This window comes from Uloborus diversus, chromosome 2 (genome assembly GCF_026930045.1).
Source record: "Uloborus diversus isolate 005 chromosome 2, Udiv.v.3.1, whole genome shotgun sequence".
NCBI classification, from domain to species: domain Eukaryota; kingdom Metazoa; phylum Arthropoda; class Arachnida; order Araneae; family Uloboridae; genus Uloborus; species Uloborus diversus.
In genome coordinates this window covers 102,112,505-102,122,450 of record NC_072732.1, presented here as the reverse complement: position 1 = coordinate 102,122,450, position 9,946 = coordinate 102,112,505, and positions in this window count along the sequence as shown.

Below are 9,946 nucleotides of genomic sequence, written 5' to 3'. Positions count from 1 at the left end.
TCTTCCTTTTCTACTAAGGCTAGTTCGCAAATAATGCCACTCTTAAGATTCATGACCTAATATCGATCATTTATGATTCAAACGGCTCCAACTTTTGGACATTCATTAGCTGACTCATAAAAATAAGAAAGAAAATACTTCGACGTGAAAATTTAAGCTCCAATAATGGCAAAGACAATTTAGCCTTATTAGGAACGTGAGCCCTTAATAAGGTCAACTGTGGTCAAAGATTACTTCACATAGGGTTGAAGACAAAAAAACCCCAAAAAGTACTGAGAAAACTGAGATTTTCATTTCTTTTGTTATAGTTTCTTTAATTTTAATTTTAAAGAAATTTTAATTGCAGAATATGATTACAGAAACCTTTCAGTTTTTAACTAAAAAGACTTGAAAACAGCTATAATAAAGCACATGTGAGAAATGAAAAAAATTTTGTGAAATAACTTTTGATGCACTGAAAATAATTAAGTGACGTTAAATAAGACATAAAAGGATGAGAAAATACGAGTACTAGAATGTAAAAGATAATCAAAACTTCATTTTAACTTAGAAAAACATTAGAAGCCTTCAATAAATTATAATATTTATTTATTTATTAATTTATTTATTTTGGACTGAAGAAGCCACACTGCAAAAAATAATTGTTGTTTTTACAGTAATATACTGCTTTTTCCTACAGTTTAATACTGCTCAGCTAAATAACAGAGAAAAACTGTAAAAATATTTTAGATTGCGCAAAACGATGCGCAAAAGGTGTTTCTTTCATACGGGAACAGAAACTAATGAATTCAAGATATTGGCAGCCATGTTTTTTGATGATTCGGGTGTGCTGAGGCAGGACTGTTCAACTGTAATCCATGTTAAAGGTAAGTGCTGGTTATATTATATTCATTCCCTTTTCCTCAAAATATAGTTTTCTTTATCATCGAGAATGTATGTAAAATAACAGTTTATTTTAAAATCCCAATTCGTATCCTAATATTCGTTGATGCTGACTTTGCAATTTTTTATAGTTGCTAAGTTGTAGCGATTGCTTTTTAGTAAAAATCCGAGTAGTTGTTGTGATTCTGAATATTTTATTGCATTTGTGATAGTTTTTAAACATTTTCTGAAACTCAAATTTTATTTAAAAATAAATCAATTCCTTTCTTGATCGTATTTAAAGTTATTAGAACATTAAAATTTGTGTACGATTATATTTTGTGTTATATACTATGTCAGTACTTAAAATTTAAATTTTTATTTTCTCTAGTGAATTTTTAACATATCGCGATTGACTTCTTTCTTCTGTTTTTTTTTCTTTCTTATGTTCAGTTTTAAATTCTTTAACATTTTGCATTTAACCATTTTATTGAAAAACTTTACGTTATAGCATCAGTAGCTTTTATACATAATTCGATGAATAAAATGAAAATAAATAAAATAACAACGTGACAGAGAGACATGCAAACAGTATACAATTTACTGATATTTTTTGTTGAAGAATTTGACACTGTGGAAATACAATACTCTGATGTCTGAACGACTCAAAATTCTCTGAAATCTGGAGCCAGCATTCATACTTAACGGTCGAAAGTAAAATAATAATAATTAAAAAAATCATCAATAAAGAACTCAAAAAAAAAAAAACTCAAAAAATAAGCATCTTAAAATACAAACACGAAACCCTTGTGTTTTAAAAGTTTTATATTTGCGTCAGCAGGAAATTAAAGTTTTACTTCAGGAAAATTGCACTAGTACCATTGAAACTTGGGAACGTAAAAATAATTTTAGAAACTATATTCAAAGGCACTCGATTGGAGGTCACGGGAAGTCTCTATGACCTCCCCAAAAATGCCATACTGGGAAAATTTTGTCTGGCTATTCGGCAAATTTGGGGACATAATTGTAATGTTGCAATTTTTAAATTCTCGAATGTGCAAATTTCATTAGATATTGTACTTAATTGTGCGTACTTAATGTGTGCATTTACCAGTATTTTATCAATCGGCAAATATTTAAGTTCCATTTGGCAAATTGAGATTATACGCCTTCCCAACATATTTAAGTTCAGGCCGTGCCTGGCTATATTTAAAAATTTTCAGCTTTTCATTTCTGATCTGGCAGTGTTTCGTTCTCGTCAAAATTACAGCTTTTAAATTTAAAGTAGAATATTTACATTATTATGCATTGTTTGTCATATTTTATTCGCTTTGAAGGGCATGCTCATTTAGAAAAGTAGATGCTCGAGAACTACAGTAGAATTTGAAACTCTTACAACCTTGAAACTCATCAGATTCCGTACGGTTTAACTTTTAGAACACTTTGAGTCTTAAATTTTGGCATCAACATGTTCAGGATGAAGACAAAAAGTATATTATAAATAACGAAAAGTGTGATTCTGTACTTCACTGTCTTTCACTGCTTATCAAAAGTAAAAATATGTCAGATTGTTATCCGTGTAAAATGAAAAAATCGGAGAATTTCGTTTAAACCTGTAACGGAGATTCAAGCCAACACCCGGTAAGACCTTGTGCATTTGAATACGATGGGTTCCTTAGCAGTTGAGTTCTTTAAAGTGGGGGGGGGGGGCGATTATTTTCACAATAATAGACGATTTTTCAAGAAACTCTCCAGTTTATTTCTTTAAGAAGAAAAGTGAGGTTTAAGAACATTTTGTCAGGTTTCAAAAGATAAGAGAGATTTGTGGCAAAGCTCCGATAACGGAAAGGAATTTCTGAACTCCCGGTTTGAAATTTACCTTAGCGACCAAAGCATAAGAATCGAAAAAACCAACAAATCCTCTAATTAACAAAGTAGCGTCATAGAACACTATAAGTCAGCATTAATTCAGAGCGGCTTTAAAAGGAAAAACCAAACCCTTTTTTGAGCTTTTTGGGGGAAGAATGCCATCTATTAAACAAAACCTATTTTGAGCTATTTGGGGTAAGAAAGCCATCTATTAAACACTCCCGGGGTTTTTTTTGGATGCATTTCGTATATTGGACTTCCAAAACAGAAAATAAACAAATTGGATATGAGAACTCAACAAGGAGTCATGGTAGGATATGCGTTTCATACGAAAGGTTACAGAATTTGGGATCTCAAAAATCGCGAAGTGACAGAAACGCTGAATGTTAAATTTGATGAAAATAAATTCTGGACGACCCCCCCCCCCCCCCCCCAGGAACGAGAAACAGAGGGACACAGTTTTATTTCACTACTGAGTAAATCTGAAGTAGAAGAAGAATATCCTGAAAATTATAAAGTAGCATGTTGAGAATTAAATGGGTTAAAGCAAGTCCAAGGTAAAATAATGAATACAGGGATAAGTATTATTCTATTGACACGACGGTTCTAAAGTCCGAATCGTGAAGCCGAGGTTTATTGTTCTGAAAATAACATTGAATATGACACAAAATATTTTAATTTCACCTTGTGATGATAATTCAAGAAAAGTATAGGATTTTTATGAAGATAGGGGGGATAATTCAAGTATGCTAGAAGCTAACATTTCCGAGATTTAAAATTGGCAAAACGGAATGGCTCAAGAAATTCAGGTGATATGAGAAAGAAACGTTTACGTATTGGTTCCACTGAATGAAAGTTTTAGAAAGAAAAAAGGGTACAGATGTTTTTTTTTTTATTTAAAAGCAAATGAGCAGAATGAAATAATGCGCTTCAAGACCAGACTGGTAATTTTAAATACCCACCAGGTGGGGGGGGGGGTACTTTTCGAAAGTGTTCTCTCCAGTAATTTCCTTTCCTTTGATGGAGGCTTTCTTTTCAATTCTTGTGTATAAGCTACATTGAGTCCATTTCCATGTAGATGTTTGCAATGCGTATCTATATGCGGATGTAAAAGAGGAGATTTGGTGAGACAACCTGAAAGGTTTGTCCGTCCCTGAAATATAAATTTTGTCTGTAAATTGAATAAATCATTGTTATTCTGATACAGATTACGCCTCAAATCACGACGACCGGATTCCGATGCCGGGGGGGAGGGCACTTGTAGTGTTTTTCGATAGGGTACGAATGGTGTACATTCAAACAAAAATGCGTAGCACTGTCAACGATGGAAGCGGAGTATATTTCAATTAGTGAACAATCTAAGAAAGTTATAAGGATCAAAAAAAAAAATTTAAATGAATTAATTGGCCATGAAAAGAGTTCAGAATTTTAGATTGATTAATAGTACTCTGCACTGTGACAATCTAGTTGCGATCGATTTTTCTAGTTCTGAAATAGAAAATTGCAGAACTAAGCAGATTAATGTGGGGTACCATTTCCTAAGGAATTCGATTGACAAAAACTAATTTGAAATAAAATTTGTTGAGAAACTAAAAATAATTTTAGCTGATTGTTTCACAAAACCTTTCTGTAGGGAAAATTTACGTAAAGCTTGAACTGCAATGACATATTTTTGTAGAGTTTTTTTTTTTTTTTTTCTGAAATGTTTCAATTATTCCATTATGTTTAAGCTATAATTCGTGCACGCAATCGGATGGCCTATAATATATTTTTTATTCATTTCTTATAGTATATTTCATTCTTTGCGTGTGCTGGCTTGCCAAGAAGGGGGGTTTTTGCTAGCGAATATTTTGTTCTTGTCACTCCAGCGCACGGAAAAAAAAAAACAATTGTAGTTGATTTCATTTTGAATGTATGCCCCGCTAATATGGTTGCGGTTAGGTATTTCGGAAAAATTTAAACTATAAATTTCATTCTAGCCGCCTGAATTTACTTCATTTAAATTTATTCTCTAACGCAATATCATTTCTTTCAGTTTAGTGGTGTGCAAATGTAAAGAACTACGTAACTTGTGACCAGAACTGAATGGCAGTCTTTATCAAGATGGCAGTTCGCATTTGTGTTCCGCTTGGAATTTCAAAGAAGCCTCTAGTCTGAATGATGTTGCGATGATTCACTTCGTGACATGAATACCGGCAACGGAAAACGGAAGTTTTTTAAGTATGTCTTTTCATTTATATTTTTGTGTTTTCGGATGTAATTTTTAATCACCAATGCTTTTTAGTTTTAGAGCGTTCTTAGTCACTGAAGCCTATCCTACGGTCTGCGTGCCGTATATCAGCCCCTGAAGCTGATTTTTGTGGCCCGTTGTCAGGTTCTATGTTACAATCAAGAACTATGTATTGGAACAAGATAAACTAAATTTTATTTTGTTTTGATTGAAATGTGATCGGTCATACAATTCATTTAAGTCTGAATTTTTTTAATTTGTAATTTAATATTAGATTTTACGGGTAGTTGAATATTATCACTTCAAGAATCACCGGAATATAGAAATTTCTGTTGCTAGAGCTAAATTAGACGTACATTTCTTTCATTATTTTTTTTAAATTTTCAGTAAATTTTGAAACACTGATTCTTTCTTTTTACATGTTATTAAAATCGAAAGAACTAAAACAGCATGCTAAAAGTACGATGCATTGCAGCGTATGAACTTTTCTTCGCATATTCAGACTTGTGTGACACTTATCAAACTTAATTATAGATTATTTTTATTGTAATGTAAATAAAAAGCAGTTATTTTGTAAATGTGAGCATGTTTAAATTCTACAGTTAAAAGTGGTGCGGTCTTCTGGCAAAGCATTTTCAAGAAGGATAGCATTGTTTACAACAAAGACGGCGGGCCAAATGTGGACTTACAATTTCTCAATGATTAGAACGGGCCCTACCAGATTTACTCTTTTTTGACATGTTTGACGATTTATTATTTTGTTAAAAAACTTTCAACTTTTCTGACCGATTTTCATTTTTTACTGAATTGACTTTAACTAAGCCATCTTGATTTTGGGGAATATAGAACCGGATTTTCAATGGGGGGGAGGGGGCTTGTAGTGTTTTTGGATAGGGTACGAATAATATGGTGGTACATTCAAACAAAAATGCGTACAACTGTCAACGATGGAAGCGGAGTATATTTCAATTAGTGAATAATCTAAGGATGTGAGTTAAAGGAATTTTAAATCAATTGGCCACGAAAAGAGTTCAGAATTTTAGATTGTCACAGTACAGAGTACTATTAATCAATCTAGTTGCAATCGATTTTTCTAGTTCTGCAATAGAAAATTGCAGAACTAAGCAGATTGATGTGGGGTACTATTTCCTAAGGAATTTGATTGATAAAAATGAATTTGGAATACAATTTGATGAAACTAAAAATAATGTAGCTGATTGTTTTACAAAACCTTTCTCTAGGGAAAATTTACATAAAGCTTGAATTGCAATGACATATTTTTCTAGGGTTTTTTTTTTCCTTTTTTTGAAATGTTTCAATTATTTCCATTATGTTTAAGTTATAATTTGTGCACACAAACGGATGGCCTGTAATATATTTCTATTTTTTTTATTCATGTCTTAAAATATTTTCATTCCAGCCGCCTGAATTTCCTTCATCTAAATTTATTCACTAATGCAATATTATTTCTATGAATTTAGTGGTATGCAAATGTAAAGAACTACGTAACTTGTGACCAGAATTGAATGGGTGGTCTCATTTTATCAAGATGGCAATTCGTGGTTGTGTTCCGCTTGGAATTTCAAAGAAGCCTCTAGTCTGAACGATGTTGCGATGATTCACTTAGTGACATGAATGCCGGTAATGGAAGTTTATAAGTACCTTTTTCATTTATATTTTTATGTTTTAGGATGTAATTTGTAATCACGAATGCTTTTGAGCTTTAGAGCGTTCTTAGCCATTAAAGCCCTATCCTACGGTTTGTGTGCCATATTGGGCCCCTGAAGCTGATTTTTGTGTGCCCGTTGTCAGGTTTTATTTTACAATCAAGAACTATGTATTGGGACAAGATAAACTAAATTTTGTTTTGATTTAAATGTGATGGATCATACAATTCATTTACGTCTGGGTTTTTTAAACTTGTAATTCAATATTGGTTTTTATGGGTAGTTGAATAATATCATTTCAAGAATCACCGGAATATAGAAATTTCTGTTAGTGCTAAATTGAATGTAATTTATTTCATTATTTTTTTTTATTTTTATTTCCAGTAAATTTTGGAGCACTGATTCTTTGTTTTTACATGTTAGTAAAATTGAAGGAACCAAATCAGAATGTTAAGTACTTTATTATTTATTGTACGTATGTTTGTAAAAATTTAAAGAAACAAAATTTAAAGTCAACTTTATAATGAGAGCAACAATAAAGATTAGAGTTTAAAGTACGATGTATTACAGCGTATGAAACTGTCTTCGTATATTCAGACTTGTGACACTTATCAAACAAAATTATAGATTGTTTTTATTGTAATGTAAATAAAAAGCAGTTGTTTTGCAAATGTGAGCATATTTAAATCTACAGTTAAAAGAAGTGCGGTCTTCTGGCAAGCATTTCCAAGAAGGTAGCATTGTTTACAACAAGGACGGCGGGCCAAATGTGGACTTGCAATTTCTTAATGATTAGAACTGGCAGAATCAGATTTAATCTATTTCTTGACATGTTTGTCGATTTATTCTTTTGTTAAAAACTTTCAACTTTTCTGATCGATTTTCACTTTTTTACTGAATTAACTTTAACTAAGTCATCTTGATTTTGGGAATATAGAATTGTTTCTTCCGAGTTTCAGGTAAATTCTGAAAAACTTAAAGATACATTGTCTAAATCATATCAAAAAGAAGTAGCACTTAAAAAAAAAAAGCCGCTGGCGGATTAAATGGGGATATCGACAGCTGTTCAAAACGGGGGGGGGGGGGGCGTCCACATTTTAAAAGACATAAAATATAAATGAAACATCTTAAATTATGCTTAAATATTAAGACAGATATAAAATAGAATGCTCTTACGGTATTATTTTATTTCAACTCAAATGATTTTTTTTCTGCAGTTCCTTAGTACTTAGAAAAAGAGCTCCAAAAAATTATATTTAAACAATATAATAACACAATTGTGGAATAAAATATATGAAAAAAAATATTTTAAAAATTACAAGTAAAATATTTCATATTAAGTACAGAAATCTAAATTATTTTACATCACACATTGTTTCATCTTCAGATTTCTAATAATGGGCAGCTGTCGAAGAAAAAGAATATGAAGCTGGTATCAGTTGAACATAGCTCGAGCTGTTAACAAGTGTTGGAATGGAATATGGGTTAAAGGAAAAAGAAAGAAAAAACATCTACGGTTTTCAGTGCTACTATAGCAACTCGGGGAGGGGGGGGGGGGGACTAAAAGAGGCTAGATGCAGTATTCATTATTTTAAATGAATACCTCAATATTTTCCAATTGGTTGTCCTAAACGTCGACATTGCTCCTTTTTCTAAAAAAAATAATTCTCTACCGCATCCTAATTATTGCTTTGAAGTAAACATATTGCAATCCAATAATCTGGAGCCTATTATAAGAAGAAACTAGTTTTAAGTTTTATTATCTTTAAGATATATATTCTCCCAATCACCGATCACTTCAGTTATCCGGTTGAAAAAAAATAAATATTACTCTTAATCAACGGTCTCCTATGTATTACAAAATCCTTCAAAACTACCGAAAGTTAGAAGGATTTTTTTTGAATTGTATTTCAGAAACCAGTATAAATGCATTTCTTGACATGGAAGATAAAATGTAAGATTATGTTCTTTCTTTTTTTCTTTGTTGAGTTCTTATGTAAAGTATTCAGATTAGGTCTATTTTAATTAGACACTAATAAACCACCGTTTCAATTATGTAGTTTCCAAATTGTTGCACAGCAGTTTTTTTTTTTCTCCTTAAAACAACATATTTAGCGCTTAACTGGTTCCTGAAATAAACGATTCAATTACAATTTAGGTATATGTTAAAGCGGTTTCAAAATAAAAGCAACTCCCAAGGCAATCTTAATTTCAGACCCATTCAGAGTCATAATTTTAATCATTTTAGGGCGTATTTTTTATACCCTACGTAATTTGATTTTTTCCATGAATGTTTTTTTGGTGTCCATAAGTTTTTTGAGATTCTAACAATTTTTATTTTGACAGATGCTTTCATGATATAAGGCCTAATGATGGCACCTAAGTTGGCAAAGATGTCACAAAGAAGAATCAAGTTTGTAATGTAAAAACATTGGCCTTGAAAAAAATTAGCATTCGGTTTTAAATGAATTTCTGCAATTTCGCTGTAAAAAACTACTAATCGATATTTTATAGGTGATGTATACGAAATAAAAATAATTTGGCAATTTTTAATGGTGTGAATGTTTCATTTTTTTCTCATGAAAAACAGTATAACATAATATAAAGTTATATAATTTTTGGAGTAGTAAAACCAATTTTTAACTTTAATACTAGTACTCATAAAACCTGCAGATTTTATTATACCGAGTGAAAAATTGTTTCTTTTTAGTAGCTCTGGAATTTTAAAACCGTCACATATTTATAGTTTTCATCTATGTAAATTTTAAAAGGTTAATAGGATAAAGTATTATCTAATCTATAATAATCAGTTTAGAATAAAAAACCATTCTGTGCAGTCTAAAATGCTGTATACTGCACATATGGTGTGAAATAAAAATTAGTTTGTTACTAGTATTTCTCAAATAAAGTAGGTCCAAATGCAACTTATAACATTAAAAAAAGAAGAAAACCATGAAAATATTCTGTTTTACCATAAAAGAAAAAGAAATGCATATAATTGCATGCATCAAGTTAAAATAAACTTAAAGGTTTAATGGATTGCATATTGAAAAAACATTTCTCACGTTATGCTGCACATTTTAGCATTACAATAATGCTGGAAGTGAAAAAAGTACTTTTAGTGAGGATACGATGTAGTATTTTCAGTTATATATAAAAAAACCTTTCTCATTTTTTACTACCTCCATGGATCAAAAAGTTTTGTATTATGAAAAAAGCTATAACTGTTCTTAAAATAAAGCTTCAGACCATATTTTGCAATTTCCTTCAATTTGTAAATTTTTAAGTTTGCAATAGAGCTAAAAGTTTTTTTTGTAGA